Source organism: Bos grunniens, chromosome 10 (assembly GCF_055505025.1).
Source record: "Bos grunniens cultivar Pamir isolate PY7600 chromosome 10, Bosgru_T2T1.0, whole genome shotgun sequence".
Lineage (NCBI taxonomy): Eukaryota > Metazoa > Chordata > Mammalia > Artiodactyla > Bovidae > Bos > Bos grunniens.
The window spans coordinates 88,514,423-88,539,754 of NC_141174.1; the positions used below are offsets into that span (position 1 = coordinate 88,514,423).

The 25,332-nt window shown below is 48.1% G+C and overlaps 1 protein-coding gene and 1 long non-coding RNA gene across 19 annotated transcripts in view; one reads left to right on the top strand and one right to left on the bottom strand.

The window, feature by feature from the left end:
• Positions 1 to 25,332, bottom strand: part of SMAD6 (SMAD family member 6) — a 232,618-nt gene that overhangs the window by 29,146 nt on the left and 178,140 nt on the right. For 13 of the 18 annotated variants that reach the window (XR_015135381.1, XR_015135380.1, XR_015135378.1 and 10 more), the window contains 2 exons: positions 2,049 to 2,140; positions 630 to 716 (listed from right to left, as the gene is read on the bottom strand). The gene's annotated coding sequence lies outside the window, so the exon portion shown is untranslated. Of the gene's footprint in view, positions 1 to 629; positions 717 to 2,048; positions 2,141 to 2,526; positions 2,549 to 2,740; positions 2,766 to 2,890; positions 3,045 to 3,246; positions 3,364 to 3,409; positions 3,431 to 25,332 lie in introns of those variants that run through there. The other 5 variants (XR_015135397.1, XR_015135394.1, XR_015135393.1 and 2 more) reach the window with 5 other exon arrangements.
• On the top strand, positions 3,661 to 6,760 carry LOC147365304 (uncharacterized). The gene is made up of 3 exons (XR_015135399.1): positions 3,661 to 4,116; positions 4,692 to 4,887; positions 6,139 to 6,760. It is a non-coding gene; the product is annotated as an uncharacterized LOC147365304 (long non-coding RNA).

A 25,332-nucleotide genomic window follows, 5' to 3' on the forward strand; every position in this document is an offset into this window, starting at 1 on the left:
GTCAGTGATGCCATCCAGCCATCTCATCCTCTGTCATCCCCTTCTCCTCCTGCCCCCAATCCCTCCCAGCATCAGAGTTTTTTCCAATGAGTCAGCTCTTCGCATGAGGTGGCCAAAGTACTGGAGTTTCAGCTTTAGCATCATTCCTTCAAAAGGAAGGTAAGGACTATTATTATCCCAAGGTGGATAAACTAAGGTTCAGAGGCTGAAATCATTCGCCCAATGTTGCCCAACCAGGAAAGAGCTGAGGTGGGATTTAGATTCAGGTATTCTGACTTCAAAATGGCGAGATTCATCATTCTGCTATGAGGCGAATGAAAGGAAACGACCCTGGACCCCAAAGTCCACTGGTATAGGTTTGTTTCAGGTGGCTCAGTGGTTAAGAATCCACCAGCCAATGCAGGAGACTCAGGTTCGATCCCTGGGTCAGGAAGATCCCCTGGAGAAGGAAATGGCAGCCCACTCCAGTATTCTTGCCTGGAGGATCCCCATGGACAGAGGAGCCTGGTGGGCTACAGTCCATGGGGTCACAAAGAGTCAGACATGACTGAGCATGCAGCATAGGTATGTTTGAGGCCTCAGAATGAGGCAGCCATGGTGTGGTGAGGGTACAGATGGGGTGCTCTTACCTTATTGTTGGGGTGGGAACCCAGCTCTCCAATGCTCTGGCTTATCCTTCTGGGTCTCCTCTGCTTTGGTGCTGGGGCAAAGGGAATCTGCAACAAAACAGAACAGCCTCTTCAGGATAAAACCCAAGGAAGAAACAGCCAAGGAACTAGTGTCCCTGGCAAAGGGAGGTGAAAATTTCCCTGTGGGGAAGGAGCCTTGGGCCCGGAGGCCTGGATAGCCCCTTAGGAGGCCTTGTCCACTCGCAGTTCATTCTTCTTTCCGTCTTCTTCCCAGGGGCTGTGAGACACGGCTCTGATGCATCTGCCCCCCGCCTGTAGCTGACTCCCAGCACTTAGGACACACTTCTGCCACCCACTCCCCACTCCACCCCCTCCCCTGGGCCTCCACCAGACCCAGACAATGTCTGCATCTTTACGATTCTGTGGTTCAGTCTCAATCCTGGCCGGTGGAGTCAATGGGTAGACCAAGCTCCCTCAGTGTTTAAGGGCAAACATCCAGTGGAGGCTGCTGCTCCTGCCTTGGAACTGTCCCCTCAGAAGCGGATGAGGCCTCTTCAGCCTCCATCCTATAACGATGTGGACGTGACCCCTCCTCCCCACGGGCTCCTGGAGACAACTGAGTTCTCTGCTCTTCCATAAACTTTCCTGTCTGCCTCCTCTGAAGGGTCACACCTTGCTCCTACACTAGGGAGGCTCCCACCACTCCTCACAGGCCCCCAGGTGGTGGGCTGCAACAGCCCCCTGTGAGGGCCCAGCTCTCTTCTCTCCCTCAAAGTGTTTCCAGTTCTCTCAGCTGCAACCTCTGACCTGGAGAGGCCTCTGAGGTCAAGCCAGTTCTGCTTCTGGGGAGACACAGGAAGCCCCTTCTCAAGGAGGGAGGCTGAGCCCCCAAGGGAAATGGTGCCCTGGCCCCACTACCCATCCATTTATGCAATGAACAGTCACTGGGGGCTGCTCGGTGTCAGGTGCCGGGTGGACTCTCGGAGGGAGCCAGGAGACAGGGCTCTTCCCCTGTGGACGTGTGGTATGGGGGCAGCCAACACACAGAGCAATCACAGGCTGCGTGGTCAGGGCTGGGACTAAATCACCCCTCCTTCCTCAGCCTCAGGTCCTCATCTATAAAATGGGCACACCACCATTCACTCCCGGAGTGGGTGGGATGGTTGAATGAGACAACACGTAGAAAATCTCCCCCATGGTAACGCGTGTGTGCAGCATTTTCTGCGCTGCAGGTTGAGTTGTAAATGTGGGCTGCCAAGAATTTAGTGTCATGAACAATTTCTTTTACAAAGGAAATAGAATAAAAACATTACGTGCATCCTCTGAATTAAGAGTATTATTTTGTAAAAATTCTACTTTAGTTATTAGTGTGTGTATATATACTGGGTCATTTTTTTTCAAAGGTTGAAGGCTACTGACCTGGTAATCAGAGCAGGGCTTTGGGGTCATCTCATTCCACCACTTATGACACCATGTGACACAGCTGCGTATCTCTTCACCTCCAAGCCTCCCTGCAGTTGAGAAGAACGATGAGACAGCACACGTGAACACGCTGCTCAGAACAGGCACCCAGGACATCACAGGGCCTCCAAATGTGGTTGCCTCTTCTGTATGTTAGCATTGTGTAGATCGCATATCAAGACCCCCAGGTCAGGGGCTGATTATCTCTGACTAAAAACATGACAAGTAAAAAGGAAGCTGTGGTGAGGTGGTGGTGGTTTAGTTGCTAAGTCATATCTGACTCTTGCAATCCCATGAACTGTAGCCCACCAGGCTCCTCTGTCCATGGGATTCTCCAGGCAAAAATACTGGAGTTGGTTGCCATGCCCTCCTCCAGGGGATCTTCCCAACCCAGGAATTGAACCCAGGTCTCCTGAATTGCAGGTAGACTCTTTACCATCTGAGCCACTAGGGAAGTTGGAGTGGTTTGCCATTTCCTTCTCCAGGGTATCTTCCTGACCAGGGATCAAACCCAGGTCTCCTGCACTGCAGACAGATTCTTTACAGACTGAGCTACCAGGGAAGCCCTAAAAAGGAAGCTAGTATTGTTATTGTTGTTTTTTCTATATCAACGACTAACATTTTCAGGCATTTGTGTGCCAGGTACCAACCTCATTTAACCCTCACGGCAGCTGGGTGAGGTAAATTCTATCATTATCCCCATTTTACAGCTGACAAAACTGAGGTAATGGGAGGTTGAGACTTATAGAGCTTGTCTAGCCGACTCTCACTCCTGCCCCCACATCAGCCACGCTCCCTACCTTGATTCAGAGTCTCCTCTGCCCCCAAGGTCCCCAGTGGCTCCAGTTTTGAGCCTCCTGGGCCCCAGCTGCCCTGTCTGCAGGTGCCCTGCCTGGCCTCCCTGGCCTGGTAATTTCACGCACTTGTCCGACCTCATGCTACCACACTCCAGCTGTTTCTTATTTCAAAGCCCCACTCCTCAGCACCTTCTGCTTGGTAGCACCCAGGCAGCTGGTTACAGGAGTGGGGAGGGGGGAACAGGATGCAACCCGATCTTCAGGGCCAGAGCCAGGCCTGGAGGCTATGACCCTGCAGCTCTCAGCTCCAGTCCGGAGTGGCCAGGAGAACAGGACTCTACCAAGGTCTAAGAAAGCACCTGCAAAGGAAGTCCTCCCCACGGGAGCCCCAGCTCAGGAGCTGAGCCCTGAGCCGGAAGTGGAGAACCAGCACCCAGCCTGAGGGTGGGCCCGAGGTGCCACTGTCGCTGAAGCAGGCAGCACAGGCTGGGTACCAGTGTGGTGTCAGCCGCCAGCTCTTACCACATCGATCATCCAGTCCTTAAGACATATTAAAATGGATTTAAAAAGACATTTTGCATTTTCTCTCCTTAACACCCACATTATTGCCACACATCGGCTTTTGTTTTAATTAAAATCGGTTTTGAAATCCTCCATGAAACTTCAGTGGGATTGTTAAAGGCAGCAATTTCCTTATCGGCAGCGCGTCCCCACAACATACTGTAATAGTTATTTTGCAACAAAGCACAAGTCTTATTAATTTAGCTCAATCAAATCAGCACCATGTTAATTTATGGGGCTGTAAAAATCTGGCAGTGCCGCTCTAGATCAAGGAACTTAGGGCAGGCAACACACCAAGTGGGATGTTTATTTTGTACAATGGTCCCTAACTGCATTTCTGTGATTTAAAAGCTTTCCGAGGCGTGCGATGATAATATTACATGCATATAGAATTGTGTGTTTGCTACGCCTCATTACTCCCCGCAGAGACCCAAAATCATTTGGTATTCAACTCCTACCTAAAATATTTCCTTTTACATACAAATATTTTTTCTGCTTTAAATGGCATCTCTATGTTAAAAAATTTTTTTCCGGGGCTGTGAAGCAGGATCGTTTCCTACGTGGGATTCTATTTTGGTCCAGTGTTGATCTTTAGTGGTGATTACTAAGTGGGGAGCTGGTTTTTCCTCCTCCTTCTCCTCTGGCCATGCCCTCCAAATTCGAAGCAGGTGAAGGTCTCCCTGGGATTGATTTTGCATTTTCTGCCCGCCCCCGCCCCGTCTTGTTTCCTGGTCTACTTTTATTGATGTCTACTTCAGCAACTAGGAATGTTTCTTTCTAACTCACATCTTAATAGCAAAGCCCACAGTAACAATTATGATTTGCCAGGACATGCAGTGTAGCAGCCAGTGGGGGATTTGCAAGGCTGTGTGGGGTGGGGAATTGCAGCAGTTGTGGGCTAGAAATGGGGCGATGGAGGCTCAGAGAGGGCAAGTGACCTGCCCAAAGTCACACAGCAAGTAAGGAAGAGCACTGGCCTCTGGGACTCAACCCAAAACCTCTGAGTTTCAATTTTCCCATTAGAATAAAGATGTACGAATTGGAAGGAGGTCACTCATGCGAAGGGCGTAGCACAGGGCCTGGGAACAGAGTGGGGCCTTAGCAATGTTAGGATATAACTGTATTGTCCTTCCTCCACAAGGGCTGGTCCTGTCTTTCAAGTGCCCGACTCTGTATTGCAGAGCTGGGCGATGCTCAGATGCAAGCTAAGGGCAACTGACATCTCATATACTTATGTCTACAGAGCTTCTCCTGTGTACAAAGATGCTTCCACCTGCTCCAGGGGGAGCACACACCTGCTCTGAGGATACAGACTAAGCGCTAAAATACAATGTTAACTGATGGACTCAGGACAACCTGTCAACTTGACAGACAGCTGTGAAACCTTATTTAATGGAGGAGAAAACCAAGACTGGCAGAGTTTGGATGACCACTCTCAGGTAAGGCAACTGATGGCCAAGAAAAGAGTCCAACCCAGGGCTGCTGACTCCAAGGTCAGTGCCCTTTCTTGCACACTGACTGCCTTGGGCTCCTTGGCTGGTCCATAGGTGGCTGAGGCTTGGGCAGGAAACATGCTTTCTATCTGTGGTATAAACAGCTGCTGATATGACAGCATTTGAAAGGCACCCCTGGTTCCCCTTCTGACTGTGGCCAAGGCTTAGAGAGAATCATCCTCTAGGTTAAGTCTGGCCTTTTCACCACATAGGTATTTATGTACTTGAACTGTATGGGCCACATCATCCACCAAGTTTCTTTCTCTGTCCGTTAGTGAGCATGAGTTCCTGGTTAGTCTAGACAGCAGGGGAGCTCCTAGTCCCTGGCAGGGGTCTTTGTGTTGGGGGTGGAGACTCTGTCATGTGACTCCCAGATGCAATCGTATCTTTAGTGACAATGACATGGGGAACTCACTGCCTTCAGTGACAGTCCACACATTGACTGGACAAAGCTCTGGTTTGAAACTGACCTTTCCTGGTAGAACCCAAACCAACATTGTCAGTAAAGCATCAACAAAGTGAAAAAAGTGAATGTGTTAGTCACTCAGTCGTATCTGATCCTATGCAGCCCTATGCCAAGCTCCTCTGTCCATGGAATTCTCCAGGCAAGAACACGGGTGGGTTGCCAATTGCCTTCTTCAGGGGATCTTCCCAACCCAGAGACTGAATCCAAGTCTCCCACGTTGCAGGCAGATTCTTTACCATCTGAGCCACCAGGGGAGCCCAAGAATACTGGAGTGGGTTGCCATTGCCATCTTCAGGGGATCTTCCTGACTCAGGGATCGAACCCAGGTCTCCCGCATCACAGGCAGATTACCATCTGAGCCACCAGGGAAGCTCCCACTTACAAGTGGCCAGGCATGCTTTCTGATCTGCCCAATTCTAAGAGCTTCCAGGGTCACCTGGAGAGGGAGGATGTGATAGCCATGCCAAGTGCCAACCTATTAATACGTAAGCTGGTGAAGGCCAAGAGAGCTATCTCTGTGGACCTGGGCAGGCAAGGCCCCAGGTCCCAGAGGGCCAGACAGCGGAGGTGAAGTTACAGGACAGGAAAAGATGGGGCGGGGTTTCCAGGCCCAGGGTAGATGCATGTGCTATGTGCGTGGCCCCACAGCCTCCGGGGAGTAATGAAGCCAGAAAAGTCACAGCCAAGGGGCGGGGTTCTGGGCTAATCCAAACCCTTTGGTTACGTTCCAGGAAAAGACCATTAAGAAGGCGAGATGTGAGCTGAGAGGGCCTGTGGGATGAAGCTTCAGAGCAGGCATCATGATTGGGCGGTGACGTCAAGACAGATAGCCTCACTGTCGGCTTAACTCAACAAGTACTTCGGAAAACCTGCTACATGCCCAGCTCCAGGCGGGCTCAGGAGAGCAGCGGAAGGTGTTCTCCATTCAGACCCTGTCCTCCCGGGGCAGCCGCTGGTTGAGAGTCTGCAGGCTCCAGGGCCCACTTCATCCTGCTGAGCGAGTCGTTCCCGTTTCCTCCCCAGTTTGGTTTCTCTGTCTGTGCTGCTCTGTCGGGGGTGGGCCCTGGACGAAATGTAAATGCTCATAGAGTAGGCTGCTCTTTGGACATCCTAGCTCAACCTCTGCAAACAGGTGCTAAGCAGGTCCTGTGCTTGAACCAGTCTGCGAGGCACCGCACAAAAGAGGCAGCAACTTGGTTGCTTTCAAAATGGCTTCTCTTGGGACTTCCCTGGTGACCCAGTGGTTAAGACGCTACCCTTCCAATTAAGGGGGCACGGGTTCAATCCCTGGTCAGGGAACTAAGATCCCACATGCTACATAGCCAAAATAAATAAATTTAAATTAAAAATAAATGTTAAAGAAAATGGCTTCTCTCAGATGAAGCGCAGTGAGATCATAGTGTCTTTGTGTGAATTTGAAGAAGGCACCCCCTTGGCATATACATGGCTCCATAGGTCCCCAGATTGGCACAGGGACCACAGGAGGACGTCAGCCTTTACAGCCTCATGGGCTGAGCACACTTGTGCAATAAACAACTTGAACAACTATAGTTAGTGGCTTTGCCCCAGACCCCAATCAAGTGGCCAAAACCTCCAGACCTTAGGACTTTCCAGGTGGTCCAGTGATTAGGACTCTGTGCTTCCAAAGCAGGGGCCACAGATGTGATCCCTGGCTGGGGAACTAAGATCCCACATACTGTACGGCTTAGCCAAAAAAAAAAAACAGATCTTTGCAGTCATTATTGGTGAAAAGTTCCAGGCTTAGGCTCCCCCTAGACATATGAATTGCCCCAGATCTAAGCCAGGACTCCCCCCAAAAGAGGAAGAAAGCTGTGCTCTAGTAGAGTCCCACCACCCAGACCAACTCGCTCAGAAACTCAGCATCACTACACTACCTCCCCCGTCATTCCTTCATTCCTTTCACGGAGGGACAGGTGGACACGGCCAGGAGGAGAGGACAAACCCCCAAAGCCCCTTCCTGCAGTCAGGGCCAAACCTTCGCCTTCTTCTTGCTGCTCTTTAAGAAGCTTTCTAAAGAAGAGGAACCTCCCGCGGTAGCAGATGGCGGATAAGTAGGAATGGTAAATAGTTTTAATTACTGCATAATGTAAGTGAGACAATAAAGGGGAGACAGTGGAAGCAAGCTGCTGCCGCCGAGGCCCTGAAACTGTTGTGGGGCCCAATTTGTCTGGCATGTGCTGTTCCTAGTCTTGGGAGGGCTTTAAAGAGAACGCCGAAAATATTAATTGCCCGCCTCACTGGCCCATCCATCTTCACAACCGAGTAACACGCTTTTTTAATTTCAGGGGAATCGTTTTCAAATGGGAATCATGCAAATGAGTATTTTAGCTATTCATTTGTTTTACTGCGAGCGCTTTGTGAGCAAATGGCCTACAGCTTGCAATGAATTAAAGACATGGGCACTGGAGACCGATTTTTAATACAAAGTCTTGACTTGGAGACGACCCCGACCAGCAGCACAGAAAATGTTGGCATAGCAACTTTGGGCATTTTCATGCAAATTGGCTTCTATATAGATGATACGAATGCAATGTTTTCCTTCAACTAATCATCATAAAATTAGTTTCACTATATTTAAATGCCTCCACTTAATGCATTATATCCATATGCATGAAATTGCCTCCGCTAATGCAGTACATAAAATGCCAAAGATACAATGAATAGCCAAATTGCAAGCAGTTATGTTATCTCCCATAAAAACAACTCCCCTCCCCCTTCTTTTTTTTTTTTTTTTGTGAGTGTGGGTGTTATTGAGTATGTGGGCGCCAAAGGCATCTATCACAAATTGCTATTAACCCACAGACTCATACACACACACATCCCAAAGTCCTCTACAGTTAAGTAACGTTAAGGCTGTAACACAATTTAACAAAAGCCAGACAAGGTCGGGACTGGGCAACCTCCCCTCATTCAGAGCCGGTCGTCAGATGAGATAGTGACGAGCACTTGCCCTGTTTTGGCATTAGCTCCAGGACGGGGCAGTGCCCCTCCCGCTCCTTCCCCATATGTATTGATTGAATTGGGGGCCTGAGAGGTATGTGTCTGAGCTCATCTGGAGAAGACCAGTTGGACCAAGAATTCAACTGGAAACAATCAAAGATGGAGCCCTTTTTGGTGAGAACAGTCCCAGAAGGCTGGCCATGGTAGGTTAGAGAGATGAAAACTCAGGAGGAACATGATCAAAGTCAGTAACTGAGACAAGATCGGTGCTGAAGGCAGGTAGGGAATGTCCGGGGAACCCTTACACTCTGGGTGCTGTGCTTGGCACTCGACACGCGCCATGCCATGCCATCTTAACTACAGTGAAGGGACTGAAGATGCCAGTGTGCTCATCGCTGGCCTTGGCAACTCTGAAATGTGTCTCACTAAAACTGAGGAACACATCTGAGGTTATATGACCGGTAAGCGCCAGAAGGATTCAAACAGGTTTCTCCAATCCCAAGGCTGCCTTTCCTCTATGTCAGGCTGCCCTCTGCACGACACGTGGAGTAACGGTGGGACTGGGCTCTCTTGTTTGCTTTTTTTTTGCTCCAAGGGGAGCTGTCCTCAGAGGCAGGGCAGGCGCTGGGAGGGAAGATGATAGTCTTGTGAGTCTTCTCTTCAACACTGAGGCTTGATTCTCCTTCTGTTTCTGATGAGACCTCAGCCTGGACCCCAAATTCCCCAAGGTCAAGAGGATAAGGCTGCACATGGACAGCGGGCATCACCCTCCAACTCACTAACTGGGCCCCTACCCCTTTCAATCCACTGAGAAAGTCAGGGTTCTTCTCCATTCCAGCCTTGGTGGATTTGAAATTTGGCTTAAATATGTGGGTGCTAGGCGAGTCCAGGGAAGGGGTTACCAGGGAAGGAAGCAAGAGGTGAATTTGGAAAAACACAAGCCCTTCCTTCCCACCTGGTGATAAAGTTCCACCTCAGGAATTCTCCAATTCTCATTTGTTGGGGGACTCTGTGTTTGGCTTAAGTTGGGGTGGCATTTCCTCACACACACAAAAACATGAGGTATGGTAGAAACAGTATGATGGTTTCTCAAAAATTTGAAAACAGAACTGCCACGCGATGCAGCAGTTTCACTTCTGGTTATATTAATATCTGAAAGAACTGAACGCAGATACTTGCATGCCCGTGTTCACAGCTCACTGCTCACAATGGCCAAAAGGCGGAAACAACCCGAGTGTCCATCAAGGGATGAGTGGGCAAACAAGATGGGGTGTATCCATACAGTGGAATATTATTCAGCCTCAAAAAGGGAGGAAACTCTGGCACAAATTATAACATAAATGCACCTTGGAGACTTTGTGACTGTAAGCCAGTCACACAAACACACACACACACACACACTGTATGATTCCACTTATATGATGTACCTAGAACAGTCAAAATCATGGAGACGTAAAGTAGAATGGCGGTCACCAGGGGAGGGGAAGAAGGGGGAATGGGGAGTTAGCATTTAATAGTTACTGAAGTTCACTCTGGGAAGACGAGTAAAGTTCTGAAGTGATAATGGTTGCACACAATGTGAATGTGCTTAAAATTACTGACTATACACTCAAAAATGGTTAAAGGAGTAAATCTTATGTCGTATGTGTTTTACTCAATTAAGAAAAAAAATTTTTTTAATGTATGAAGCAGGAAGACATCTTCCCCCAAACCCTAAGCATGTCACAGAATTCAGGGGCTAAACTCTTTTGAGCCGCTTGAGAAAGAAGTGAGGACAGCTCTTCCTGATCACTCAGGATTGCCCACATCTTGTGAAGCACTTCTGTGTTCAATACAGGCTTGTTGAATTAAATTAAGTTAAATTAAATTAAATGGTAAAGTGAGGGAGATCCTTAAGAGTAACAGGATTAACTGAGGTCTAAGGCACGTCAGGAACTCCTCCAATCTCATTAAGTTGGTCCACTTTCCTTTCCTTCTAATTCTCTCCCTCTTGTCTTCTGTCTTGTCTGGACAACCCCCTCCATCTATCCCCAACACACATAAATATGCCTATTATGTGTCTTTCCATTGGTCTTTTCTGTTTCCCCTCCACAAGCGATTTCTCACCACCTGGAATTATTCATAACAACTGTGACTTTACAAACACTAAAGTAAGTTGGCACGCTTGCTTGTAAATGGAATCTTTTATCCTTTGCATTTATCCTTACCAACGCTTACCCAAAACACTGGTCCTAACCCGAAACACGGGTCTTGTGATTCCAATAGCAGCCACCAGGTGGCATGTTTTGGAAAAACCCAGTTCAGGTCAGCTCAGTTCAGTCGCTCAGTCGTGTCCGACTCTTTGCGACCCCATGAATCGCAGCATGCCAGGGCTCCCGGAGTTCACTCAGACTCATGTCCATTAAGTCAGTGATGCCATCCAGCCATCTCATCCTCTATCGTCCCCTCCCAACCTCTTATCAATAAGGCAAATACCGCCTCTGGTGGCTGTAGTGAGATTTGCAAGCAAGGTGGCTAGGTGGCAATCAACCAGAACTTGAGGAGGCACGTCTGTACTTAAAAGCCAGCTCCTTTCCGTGACTGCAAAGGGAACTGCTCCTGAAGATGACCCCACATCGGGTTGCTATCACGTTCCCTCTGGTACCATTAGCTCCCAGGTAACGGGAGCTCCAGCTCAACAGGGCTGCATGAGGTCTTCTTGTGTGTACCCTGCACACAAGAGTTCTAGCAGTCCTGGATGGGCGGGATTCCGAGTTGAGATCAAATGTTCCAGCTCATTCTGTTTCTACTATCTTTTCCCAGTTTCGGTTTTTAAATCCTGCTCCCATGGAAAACCTCTTGTGGTTTTGTTCTTTGGAAATTTCACCTTGATGTAGCTTCCTTTGCTAGTATCTTCCATGTCTTCACTTCCTCCTGCTGCCCATGTCGGGGAAGCTGGGTTTCAGCTACACTAGAAATCCTGTCATCCCTGATCTGCAAAGCTGTTGCTTCCCTTTGTAGAACTTCCTTTTACAACTGATAGCATTCCTCTAGTTTACAAGCAGTTAGGAAAAAAAAGAAAAAGAATTGGCGACCACTAGAAATTAATGGACATTCACTAGGAAAAGCCCTGCCAAGCTCACCGGATTTCCCTTCTGATGGGATGCTTTGCAAATAACGTATTTTGATTTCTACAAAACATTTTGTAAGTCTCTCTTGTTAGGCTTTGAACAAAATGGAAAGAGGGAGCAAGATGAAGATTTAGATATGCAGATTCACAGCTGGTTAATCAACCCCACACAAAGAATATGGAGCAACTGATTGGAAGGAGGTCTCTAGTGAAATCTTTATCTCTGCTCTATTCTGCATTTTACTGCCTTGAATGAAGACTCTTCAAAGCAGACTTTCCACATTTCCAAGGCATTGCAGAAGCGGTGACAAATATAGTTTGGAAAAAATATTTAATAGGCTATGAAAAATAGACTGGATGCATTATGGTGACATTTAACAGACAAAAATATAAAGTCTTCCATTTAAATTTAACCTGTCAGTTGGAGAAGCATAAGATGGGAAATACTTAGTTTGACAACAGGGGCTTTCCTGGTGGCTCAGTCGGTAAAGAATCCACCTGCAATGCGGGAGACCTGGGTTCCATCCCTGGGTTGGGAAGATGCCCTGGAGGAGGGCATAGCAACCCACACCAGTATTCTTGCCTGGAGAATCCCCATGGACAGAGGAGCCTGGCAGGTTACAGTCCATGGGGTCTCAAAGAGTCGGACACAACCGAGTGACTTTCACTTTCACTTCACTTTTCCTGTTGATGTTCTCCATGGTTTCAATAATACACAGATTCTTTACTAAAGATGGGGTGTAGCTGCTAAGAGAACTAGTGCCAACTTAGGTGGGATCCGTGCAAGTGTGGTAAACACGGTGATGGTGCCGGGCGCACTACGGACTCGGGTGAGTGACCAGGACGGTCGGGATGCTCCAGTCATTTGACATGAGTAAGCTTCTAGACTGAGCTTCAGAAGGAAACCAGGACAGAGCTAGTCCCTGATGGGCAACTGTGAGGGGAAAGACCACATCCGTTTTACGTTCACACCTGCAGTATCTGGGCTTCCCAGGTGGCACAGAGGTAAAGAATCCGCCTGCCAATGCAGGAGAAGCAAGAGACGTGGATTCCATCCCTGGGCTGGGAAGCCACTCCGGTACTCCAGCCTGGGGAATCCCATGGACAGAGGAGCCTGGCGGGCTACAGTCTACGGGGTTGCAAAGAGTCAGACATGACTGAGCACATAACCTAATAACTAACGATATCCACTACTGCCTCCTTCACAAGGTCATTGTGAGGATTTAAAAAAATGGAAAAGTAAAAAACCTGGCACATAATAAAGGCTCCCCACAAACTGTGCAGAAAGAATGAATTTTCCCTGAACACCTGTCATACATCCACTGCTTTCCATGGATAATGAACACCCCTCTGTCCATAAATTCTGCTCTTTCTTCACAGGCAGAGCCTCCCCTCCTCTTTGAGAAAACCTCCCTGACTACACCAAGCCATCATTGTCCTTGCTTCTTCTGGTTCCCCCACTCACTGTTCCATACCGTGTTCCCTGACTCCCCTAGGAACTGGGGGGCACCCACAGGGACGGCCATCTGGTCTGACCCTCACTGATTGATACCCTGGTGCCATGAGCTGGCAGAGAAGGCAATGGCAACCCACTCCAGTGTTCTTGCCTGGAGAATCCCAGGGACGGGGAAGCCTGGTGGGCTGCCGTCTATGGGGTCACACAGGGTCGGACACGACTGAAGCGACTTAGCAGCAGCTATGAGCTGGACTGGGCAGAGTGGGGTCAGGAACAGGATCCTGACTGGGGACTCGGGAGACCAGGACTCCAGCCCGGGCAGCTAGAGAATTGGGCAATTCCAGTCTCCTCTCCAGGGCTCATGGAAGGTTCTCCAGATTGTCCTTCACACACGGGGATTCTCTGTAAAACTTTGACTCCATGGTGTTCTCAGTAACTAGAGGTAAAGACGAATCCTTGACGGAAGAGGGTGCCTATGTGGATCCATTTTACCTTCCAAGGAAGACTCGGGTGCTTGGAGAGAGTGACATGCTTCCCCCTTTCACCATATTTGTCCACGGGCTTCCTTAACCAATGAAGAGATTCAGCTCTTCACATCCCTTCAGGGTGCACTGATGGTCCGTGTCAGAAGCACTTCCTCTGACACTCCTTGAATCTCCTGCTGGTTTTCTCAGAAGCACCGAGGCATTAAGTCTCTAATCTCTGGGGACCTTGGGGAGCTCCTTCCCCCCTCATTTTCTTCATTTATAAAATGAAAGGAGGTGCTCCAAGGCTCCGATCAAAAACAATGTCAGAACTACTCTTTCAGAGCGGGCCTACCCCCAGTAACTGAGGCAGGGATATCAAAACAGGATCTGAGGGTTAGTAAACAAAGCTTATTAATGAACCCTCAAACAATTATTCTTCCAATCTCAATCAAGAGACCCAAATAATCTGGTGTCTCAATTTGCTCTAGCAATTTCCTTGAATTTCTGTCGTTGATTAGTTCAGGCAGCCAGTTAATGGGGTCTGGCACACCAAACCCATTATTTTGTTTTCTTTGAGGCAGGCTCCATCTTGGAAATCTGAACCAGAAGGCAATGGCTTTTGATGTACTGTCAACAGGAAAGCCAGTCCTCACACAATGTCGTCACTGCCTGGGACCCCTCAAGGACAATGACATGGAGAGTGAGGATGAAGAAGGACGCGAGAGAGGGTGCCCAGCCACCACTGGGTATGGATGGGGTGGGTATCCCATGAGGCAGGTCTGGCAGCTGCAGAGTCCAGGAGCAAGATGGTTGGGATCCAGGGTGTCCAGCAGTCGATAATAGGAATTCACACTGGGTTCTAAGAGGCTGAGCCTGAGAAGAAGCGGAAATCCTAATTCCAGAGACCAAGTTGACTTGCTTTCACAGGAGCTGGTAAAAGGTCACAGCCTGACTGGCTCAGAGTAGGTCCATTCACTCAACAATGTTTTTTAAATATTTATTTACTTTATTTATTTGGCTGCACCAGGTCTTGGTTGCCACATATGGGATCTAGTTCCCCGACCAGAGATCGAACCCCAGGCTCCCTGCATTGGGAGTGTGGCGTCTTAGCAGCTGGATCACCGAGGAAGGCCCCATTCAACAATATTGATTGAGGACCTACTATGTACCAATCACTGTTCTAGGCACTGGGGATAGTGCCATGACACAAGGCAGAAGAACCTGGCCTGCACAGAACTAATGCCAACGGGGGAGGCAAAAACAAATAATTACATAATATAATGTCAGGTAATGATTGATAAGGGCCATTAAAAAATAGTGCAGGACAAAGGAAAAGAGAGTGATGGGAGATCAGGTGGTCGGGGAAGGCTTCTCTGAGGAGGCTACAGGAAGCAAGGACCTAAATGAAGCAGGGAGTGAGCCACGTGAATATCAAATGAATTTCACCAAAAGCTTCTTTTGTCGCTGTGGGTGATGGAGCTGCATTCAAGACTGAGCATCGGGTTTCCCTGGTGTCTCAGTGGTAAAGAATCTGCCTGCCAATGCAGAGAACATGAGTTCGATCCCTGGTCTGGGAAGATCCCACATGCCATGGAGCAACGAAGCCTGTGAATCACAACTACTCAGGCTGTGCTCCAGAGCCTGGGAACTGCAACTACTGAAGCCTGCATGCCCTGGAGCCCATCCTCTGCAAAACAGAAGTCACCGCAATGAGAAGTCCACACCCTACAGCTAGAGAGTAGCCCCCGCTCATCGCAATTGGAGAAAAGCCCATGCAGCAATGAAGACCCAGCACAGCCAAAAATTTAAGAAGAAAAAGAGTGACTGTCCGGAAGTCTCGCTAATCCTGGCTTGGGCAGAGAGCATTAATTTCAACTCATCAGAAAAGGGATGTAGCAGGCAGCCCAGGAGTGGAACGGAGGGTTAAGGTGGCCTAGGGATCCAGACTCCTCTTGTCTTTCTGCTCTGCCATTGTTAGCACACGGCTCTTGTCCTCAAGGTCATGGAGCAGCTGTTCACCTCCAGACACAGAAAGCCAGTTCAAGACATGAAAGGGGAAGGGAAACAGGCAAAGAAAAGGCCAAAGGGCCATCAGCTGGGCCTGTCCCCTTTAGCCCCACCCAATGACTTCTGGGTCTTGATGGCCAGAACTGGGTCACGTGGTCACCTCTGCACTAGTCGCTGGGGGAGGGAAGGGGTTGTGTGTGGGGACTGGGTCAGCCAGTCAACACCATCCACCCTGGGTCACGTTATTCAGTTCAGTTCAGTTCAGTTCAGTCGCTCAGTCCTGTCCAACTCTTCGCGACCCCATGAATCGCAGCACGCCAGGCCTCCCTGTCCATCACCAACTCCCGGAGTTCACCCAGACTCACGTCCATCGAGTCAGTGATGCCATCCAGCCATCTCATCCTCTGTCGTCCCCTTCTCCTCCTGCCCCCAATCCCTCCCAGCATCAGAGTCTTTTCCAATGAGTCAACTCTTCGCATGAGGTGGCCAAAGTACTGGAGTTTCAGCTTTAGCATCTTCTCTTCCAAAGAAATCCCAGGGCTGATCTCCTTTAGAATGGACTGGTTGGATCTCCCTGCAGTCCAAGGGACTCTCCAGAGTCTTCTCCAACACCACAATTCAAAAGCATCAATTCTTCAGCGCTCAGCCTTCTTCACAGTCCAACTCTCATCCATACATGACCACAGGAAAAACCATAGCCTTGACTAGACGCACCTTTGTTGGCAAAGTGATGTCTCTGCTTTTGAATATGCTATCTAGATTGGTCATAACTTTCCTTCCAAGGAGTAAGCGTCTTTTAATTTCATGGCTGCAGTCACCATCTGTAGTGATTTTGGAGCCCAGAAAATAAAGTCTGACACTGTTTCCACTGTTTCCCCATCTATTTCCCATGAAGTGGTGAGACCGGATGCCATGATCTTAGTTTTCTGAATGTTGAGCTTTAAGCCAACTTTTTTACTCTCCTCTTTCACTTTCATCAAGAGGCCCTTTAGTTCCTCTTCACTTTCTGCCATAAGGGTGGTGTCATCTGCATATCTGAGGTTATTGATATTTCTCCCGGCAATCTTGATTCCAGCTTGTGTTTCTTCCAGTCCAGCCTTTCTCATGATGTACTCTGCATGTAAGTTAAATAAGCAGGGTGACAATATACAGCCTTGACGTACTCCTTTTCCAATTTGGAACCAGTCTGTTGTTCCATGTCCAGTTCTAACTGTTGCTTCCTGACCTGCATACAAATTTCTCAAGAGGCAGATCAGGTGGTCTGGTATTCCCATCTCATTCAGAATTTTCCACAGTTTATTGTGATCCACACAGTCAAAGGCTTTGGCATAGTCAATAAAGCAGAAATAGATGTTTTTCTGGAACTCTCTTGCTTTTTCCATGATCCAGCAGATGTTGGCAGTTTGATCTCTGGTTCCTCTGCCTTTTCTAAAACCAGCTTGAACATCAGGACGTTCACGGTTCACATATTGCTGAAGCCTGTCTTGGAGAATTTTGAGCATTACTTTACTAGCGTGTGAGATGAGTGCAATTGTGCAGTAGTTTGAGCATTCTTTGGCATTGCCTTTCTTTGGGATTGGAATGAAAACCGACCTTTTCCAGTCCTGTGGCCACTGCTGAGTTTTCCAAATTTGCTGGCATATTGAGTGCAGCACTTTCACAGCATCATCTTTCAGGATTTGAAAGAACTCAACTGGAATTCCATCACCTCCACTAGCTTTGTTCATAGTGATGCTTTCTAAGGCCCACTTGACTTCACACTCCAGGATGTCTGGCTCTCGGTCAGTGATCACACCATCGTGATTATCTTGGTCATGAAGATTTTTTTGTACAGTTCTTCTGTGTATTCTTGCCATCTCTTCTTAATATCTTCTGCTTCTGTTAGGTCCATACCATTTCTGTCCTTTATCAAGCCCATCTTTGCATGAAATGTTCCCTTGGTATCTCTAATTTTCTTGAAGAGATCTCTAGTCTTTCCCATTCTGTTGTTTTCCTCTATTTCTTTGCATTGATCGCTGAAGAAAGCTTTCTTATCTTTCCTTGCTATTCTTTGGAACTCTGCATTCAGATGCTTATATCTTTCCTTCTCTCCTTTGCTTTTCGCTTCTCTCCTTTCACAGCTATTTGTAAGGCCTCCCCAGACAGCCATTCTGCTTTTGGGCCTCCCATTGTGGAGGATGGCTTTGCAATGGCTTTCACCCTGGATCATCCTTTTTTTTTTTTTAATGTGGACCATTTGCAAAGTCTTTATTCAATTTGTTACCATATTGCTTCTGTTTTATGTTTTGACTTTCTGGCCATGAGGCATGTGGTATCTTAGCTCCCTGACCAGGAATCAAACCCATACTCCCCTGCATTGGAAGGCAAAGTCCTAACCACTGGACTGCCAGGGAAGTCCCAACCTGGGTCATCTTAAAGGCTCTCCTCTCCTCTGATGAGTAGAAAAGCCCTGGAGGGAATCAGGAAACTGAGTTCCAGCTCTGCCACTAAGCGGCTGGGTGACCTCAGGCCAGTTGCTTCTGGTCTCTGGGTTTTACTGTAGCCATCATGAGGCTGCTCTTGGCTTTAATGGTCTAGGGTGCCAAGTGATACCCGTGTCTCAGACACCTATAAAGTCTGCCACTTAGAGGTCCTAAGAACCCAGCTGAGACCTGGAATAGCACACAGAATGACCATTTTACCAAATAAAACTCAAACTCTGAGGAACAACCCAGCTGACAGGGCCGGGACTAGGTTCAGGAGACTGAGGCCCTAGCCTCTGGGAATACAATTTAAGGAGGCATCGAAAACCATAATAAACGTGATATATAATATTTTAAGGCAATATTTTAAAAAGTCAAAATCAATGCAAAAAAAAGTCCATTAATGAACAAAATCTCAACTTTTCTTTTTTTTTTTTTTTGCTGTCCCATGTGGCATACAGGATCTTAGTTCCCTAGCCAGGGATCGAACACATGCCCCCGCTGCAGTGTAAACACGGAATCTTAACCACTGACCCACCAGGAAAGTCCCCCAAATCTCAAAATTTTAACAAAAGACAACAGTATTATTGATTGTCTCCTTGGCTCCAGACTCTGAAATGGCTCAGGATGGCACAGCATTGATATTAACCCCATCTTTATTTAAACTGTGTAATTTCGTTTATCCTTTTTTTTTTTTTTGCATTCTTTTTGATTATTTAAAAGATATACTGCATTAAAATGATTGAATATTTGGACACCCATTTAAATTTTCTACCCAATGAAAAGGCCTCACCCACCCTACCCTGGTCCCAGCCCTGCCCCTGGAGGCCTTAAGCAAGACTTGCTGGACAACAGCCAGCCTGTCCAGCCAGGCATTTACCACGTCTGGGGACTTGGGGGTCATACGGCACACATGTGTAATTTTTAGCCTTTTGCCATGAGGTGTTTGGATTAAAGGCCCTGGTATTTCTTTAATAAGAAAACCCGGCTGTAGCCATTAAAAATTTAGTCCCACAAATTAGTAGCTCCTCTCTGAGGTGCTGTATTTATTTAATCATAGTAAATTTGGGCCAAATCCTCTCCTGGGGCTTCCAACACCTGCCTCCATACCCCTAAGGAGTTTGTCTCTAGGACCACGCTATTCGCGCAAAATCCCCCTGCCTTCTAGCTCCCCTGGCCCACTGGCGCACAGGGAGATAAAACACCTTAGCCTCATTACTCAGATGGCTAATTGCAAACTGATTTAATTAAAGTATACAGATATTTCCCCAAGTTAGTTCCATTTCATATCACTCCATTAGGAGTAATTGGCTGGAATGAGGCGCTGCAGAGATGGAGGCTGGCCAGGTGGGTGGGGAACCAGAACCCCCTCGGTTAGTGGGAGTCTTGCTGCTGCGTCATTTCAATCACACACATTGAACTGCTCATGGTCAGGGTCAGGAACCTGATATTCAAGCCCACTCCAACACTTAGAAATTCTGGGACCTGGAGCAGTCACCTCACTTAGCTGAGCCTCAGGTTCTTCCTCTGTAAAATGGGAATAACAGAAATTCCCACCTCAACGATTGATAGCAGACTTCATGGAACCAGCCTGGAAAGCCTTCAGCATAGTGCCTTGCACATAGTTAACGCTCGATAAATAATAATAACCTTAGTATTCATGAACAGGTGTGGCTACAGAGTGAAGCAGCAGAAGCAGTGGAAGAAGCATCTGTTGCCAAGTCAGGAACTTTGGGGTCTGGTTTCAGGCATGCCCTAGCTTTCTGCGCAATGTTGGGCAACTTCCTTCCATCCCTGGGCCTTAGTTTACTCAGATGGCAAATAGGGGAAGGAGGCAAAGACTGAGGCTTACCACCGTAAATCCATTCTCCCCTTCTTCCTGGCTAGCACAGCCCTGATTGGAGCAGCAAAGTACTATATCCACCCTTTCCCTTATAGCTAGGGCTAGTCCGTGACAAATTCTGGTTAATGAGATGAAAGCCAAAGTTGCTTTCTTCTTGGATGGCAGTCTTCCTCTCCCAGGATATCTCCTTTAAAAAGGAGTTGACTCAGCTGGCAAGCACCCTTTCCACCCCTCTCCTCCCCACCTCGAATGTGCCCTGGATGGCTGGAACTCCAGCAGCCATCTTGCAACCATGAGGTGACCTTAAGAGGAGAAGCCACTTGCAGAGCAGAAAGAAAGATGCAACTTCTAGATAATGCAACTAAAGATAAAGCAACTCCATTGTGGAGTTGCTGCCCCAGCCCTAACCACCCTGGTGGTTCATAGCACATGAGAAAAAAAAAACAAGCCTTATCTTTTGTTTTGCTTTTATTTTTGCTAACTCTTAGTTTTGAGGGATCATGGTTACTTGCTGCCAAAGTCTATTCCTCACCTAATACAGGGTTTCTTTCTCTCTCAGAATGTTAAAAGCTTGATCTTAGCAGGTGAGAACTGCCTGCTCACCCCCTTTCTGCACCAAGAGGGGCCCCTCAGACTGAAACAATGACTCCAGTCCCAGTCTGCTTACCCAGTTCAGGATCTCCACTACAGAGCCAAGAACCCCATATTTCTAGCCTGTAAGTCTCAAAATCTGAGGAGATAAGTAATAACCCCTTCTCACAGAGAGATAGGCCCTAGTCTACACACTTCTCAAGCTCCTGTGCAGCCAGTCCATTTGCTGATTGTAGCCTGGGGAGGAGGTTTATTTATGACAGCTCTGGCGTAGTGGAAAATGCAAGGATTTGCTGCCGAAATACCTGGTTTAAATCCCTGTTCTTGTCCCTCACTTGTTTGACTGTTATAGACTGAATCTTTGAGTCTCCCCAAAATTCATATGTTGAAGCCTAACGGTCAATGTTTTGGTGTTAGAAGGTGGGGCCTTTGGGAGGTATTTAGGGCAGAGTTCTCATAAATGAGATGAGTGGCCTTAGGCAAGAGGCCTCCAGCCCCTTCTGCCGTGTGAGGTTACAGTGAAAAGACAGCCTCCTGTGAGGAAGTGGGCTCTTATCAAACGCCTAATTTGCACCTTGATCTTGAACTTTCCATCCTCCAGAACTGTGAGATATGAATTTCTGTTGTTTATAAGCCACCCAGTCTATGGCATTTTGTTATGGCATCCCAAATGGACCTTTGGAAAGTCTCTAAGTCTCTCTAGACACTGGTTTTTTTCATCTGTAAAGTGAGTATAACAATACTACTACTACTATATCCATTCTATAGGAGGGGAGGGGAGGAAATGAGACGGACGTGAAATGCACTGTGAGTCAAAAGTGCAGTACAGTAAATCCCCTATATACGAATGAGTTCCATTCCGAGAGTGCGTTCATAAGTCGAAAAAGTTAGCCTAGATACCCAACACAAATGGCTATATAGTACTGTACTATAATAGATTTATAATGCTTTGCACACAAATAATACATATAAAACACACAAAATAAAGGAAACATTTTTAATCTTATAGTACAGTACCCTAAAAAGTATAGTAGTACAGTAATAACAGCTGGTGCTTCTTAGCAATACCAGCTATATCACTGCTGCTTTTATTCCTGTTTCTGGATGTTCTGGGCTTGAAAAACGGATGCTGTACTCTATACAGTGCACGCACGCACGCTACGTCGCTTCAGTCGTGTCTGACGCTTTGCGACCCCATAGACACTAGCTCACCAGACTCCTCTATCCATGGGATTCTCCAGGCAAGAATGCTGCAGTGGGTTGCCATGCCCACCTTCAGGGGATCTTCTCAACCCAGAGATCAAACCCAAGTCTCTTGTGGTTTGGCAGATGGGTTCTTTGCCACTAGCAAAGAACTCTATTCAGTACTATACAGTAAAGTACACAAAAGCACAAACACTTGTTAAGGATGCACTCACAGGCCAAATGTATGCCAGACATGTGAACTAATTTACCTGATTGGACATGCAAATGCACATTTGCATCTTTGAAACTTTGCAACTTGAAGCTTTGTATGTAGGGGACTTACTATACACTTATCAGGAGTTGTGATGATTTTCAGAGACCATTTTTTTAGCCATCCTGCAAGTCTTTCTTGAGCTCCTTCTCTGAGGCCAGCCCTAGTAGGCACACTGAGGGGAATGCCGAAAAAGCACAAGCCAGTGTCCTCCATTTCACAGAGGAAACGGAGGCTCAGAGAGGGTAAGTCGCTTGCCTAAGGCCACACAGCTAAAGAGTGGAGGTGCCGGGAATTGAGCCCAACTGAGTCCAAAGACCATGGCCTCACAACACAGAGGTCAAGACTGTGGCCAAATCCAGCCACCACCTGACTTTATAAGTAAAGTCTTATTGGACCACAGACACACTCATTTGTTTACACCTTGTATAATGCTGCTTTTGCATCATAGAGACAGAGTCGGGTAGTTGCAATAGGGCTTGCATGACTTGCAAACCTTAAAATATTTACTACCTGGCCCTTTATAGAAAGTTTTCTGGAACCTGATTTTAGCATCCAGTCTATTTGCCCATCATCTCGTCATCACTGAACAACTCTTGCATGCCTGACATTGCCGGGTGCTGGTGATTCAGAGACAAATTACTTGTGGACTCAGCTGCTTCCCAGGTTAGCAGTGAGGCTGGCCCCATTTCACAGATGAGGAGACTGAGGTCTAGAACCACTGAGCTTCCCCAGAGAGCCAGGAGATTTGAGGCTGAAATGGATCAAACTCTAGTCTGGCTCTTCGTGCTGACCCACTCCACCATGTGGGCACTCCACGGGCCTCATGGGAAGGGCTCACACACGCACATTAGAACCCAACGAGAGGAAAGGGGTGGGGAGTGTGGGGAAAATTGATCTCACTCTCCCTATCTCTTTCAATCCCTTCCACCAATCCTCACGTGTTGGAAGGCCACAGGAGGTGACAGCACCTCGTTTGGGAAGGAAAATAATGATACTAATGCCCACTAGTTCATTGACAGTTACCAAGTACTGTGTGCTAAGCACAGCGGATACTTTTCTTCATTTAATCTTACAGAGACACTGACAAGTGAGTGTTATAATCCCCCTGCCCCATTTTCTAGCTGGGGAAATGGAGACCACAGGGATCAAAGGACTCATCCAAGGTCACAATGGTCACAGAACTAGGAAGAGGTAGGACCAGAATTAGAAGCCAGGTCTGTCTGCTTCTGAGGTCCAGACAGGACATCCTGCCTCTGCCCTCTTTATGTTCAGGGTTTAGGGTCGGGGGACAGAGAGAATGGCTTTGCTTACTTGGAAAATTTTTATGTAAGTGGGAAAGTTTGTTCCTGGGGCTCTCAGTCATACTGTTTGGGGGCTCTGGGCCTCAACCATGCACCCTCCTGTCTCCCTCTGTCTCTCCTAGGTCACTTCTGTACCCCGGGAGGCAATGACCAATAACAAGACCCCTCCCCACCCCAGGAACAACTGCTCTTTAAAGTGATTTAAACTGCAAAGGTAGCTGGTTTCCAGGGTGGAAATTGAGGCCTCTGCTGGCCAGGCACAGAGGACAAAGCTTTCCTAGGTCCATGAAGAAACACCCCAGAGAATACACTCTCTGGGCCATCTTACAAGACAGGGATCAGGCTTAAAGGCACAGGAAGGCAGCAGTGGTGTTGGGAGCGAGGCTCCTGGTTTCGCTCTGCCTCTAAGGCCTTGGCCAAGTCCTTCCAGTTCTCTGAAACAGGAGGGGGGACTTCCATAGTGGCCCAGAGGTTAAGATTCTGTGCTTCCAATGCAGGGGACGCAGGTTCAACTCCTGGCCAGGGAACTAAGATCCCACATGCCCAGGTGGTGTGGCCAAAAACTTAACAAATAAAACAAGAGGGTTTTGGAGTTACTGAGTGCTTGCATCTCAGATTGTTTGGACTACCAGCAGCGAGGGGTGGGGACAGAAGTTGGGATTCAAAGCTGTCACAGGTGGATGTGTTTGGAGGGGAGCAGACTCCCAGGAGATAACTTGGCCTCTTGGGACCTATCATCACTCACCTGGGTCTTCATCATCCTAGCCAAGCATACTCTCTCCCCTCCCTGAGTCCCCACACTTGGGCCTTCCTTCTCACTCCTGCATCAAGACAATCAGGGGTAGCTCAGGATTTCCCTGGTGGCCCAGTGGTTAAGAATCTGCCTGCCAATGCAGGGGACACAGGTTAGATCCCTGCTCAGGAAGATCCCACATGCCACAGGGCAACGAAGCCCATGCGCCACAGCTACTGAGCCTGTGCCCTAGAGACTGTGCTCTGCAGCAAGAGAAGCCACCACCATGAGAAGCCACCACCATGAGAAGCCAACTAGAGACTGGCCCTCGCTCTCCACGACTAGAGAAACCCTGCAGACAGCAATGAAGACCCAGTGCAGCCAAAACTAAATAAAAATACAATATTTTTTTTAAAAAGAGGTAGCTCAGGAGAATCCCCAGGAATTCTCACGATCCTGGTCCTCTGCCTCTCTCCTCCTTCTCCATCCTCAGAAATCACCCCTACTGGGCAGCCAGGCTGGGTGCCAGCCCTGTGCACCACACAGGATACTTGAACCCACTGCCCCCCATCCCTCGAGTACCAGATGCTCCACCATGCTCACCGCCCAAACCCCCAAAGCCCTCCGCAGTCCTCTGCCTCCACCCACCCCGCTGGTGTGTTTACTTAAGGCTGAATTCTATATCTGGAAGTTCATTAATTTTTTTGTGGGTGCCAAAATGTGGATCATTTGTGCTTATCCTCAACTAAATAAGTCAGGTCATAAGAGGTAATGCCATGGGTAGTGGAATGTAAACAAACACATTCTACCTCAATAAACATGCTAATTTCCAGCTATAATATTCACAAGTAAAAGATCCATCACGCCGACCCTATTTGGCAAAGGCAGCGGGCCTCATCCGTCAACGAGGGAGGCCCCCGCCAGTTCTCTGCGGGAGGGAAATAGTACAACTTAACTTGCTTGATGATGCCCTCGGGGAGAAACATGAGCCTCATAAATGAGCCTGGAAATGTGATAAAAGGATAATCTTGCATAAATGAGCCTATATCATCATTACCTGCACCGACCAAGGCCAGACGCGGGCTTTGAGGGATGGAGTCAGATGGCACATAAATGAAGGCCGAGGAGGCTGTACGCCAGGCCAGCGGGGACGCCCCATCCTCACCATGTCCCACGGGCCACCCTCGCCCAAGGCTGCCACCCAGCACGCGGGCGGGGCCGAGTGGAGGCTGCAGCCCTGTCTGGGGCTCAGGGTGCAGCTGTGGGAAGAGCAAGGACAGCCCAGGCCTCTCGCCTGAACACGAGAGCATCCTTGGCCAAAATGCCATCGGAAGGGGTCCAGGCCCTTTCATTGCCTCATAGAAACACCAAGGCATCGACCTAGGTTATTTACTCAATAATACTGATGGGTCACCTAGTAAATCCCAGGGCACTGAGACAGACACTTGGAAAATCAAAATAAGATGAAGCCTTTGCTTTTAAGAATTCACACCAACTTCCCTGGTGTGAATTGCAAAGTGGCTAAGAATCCACTTC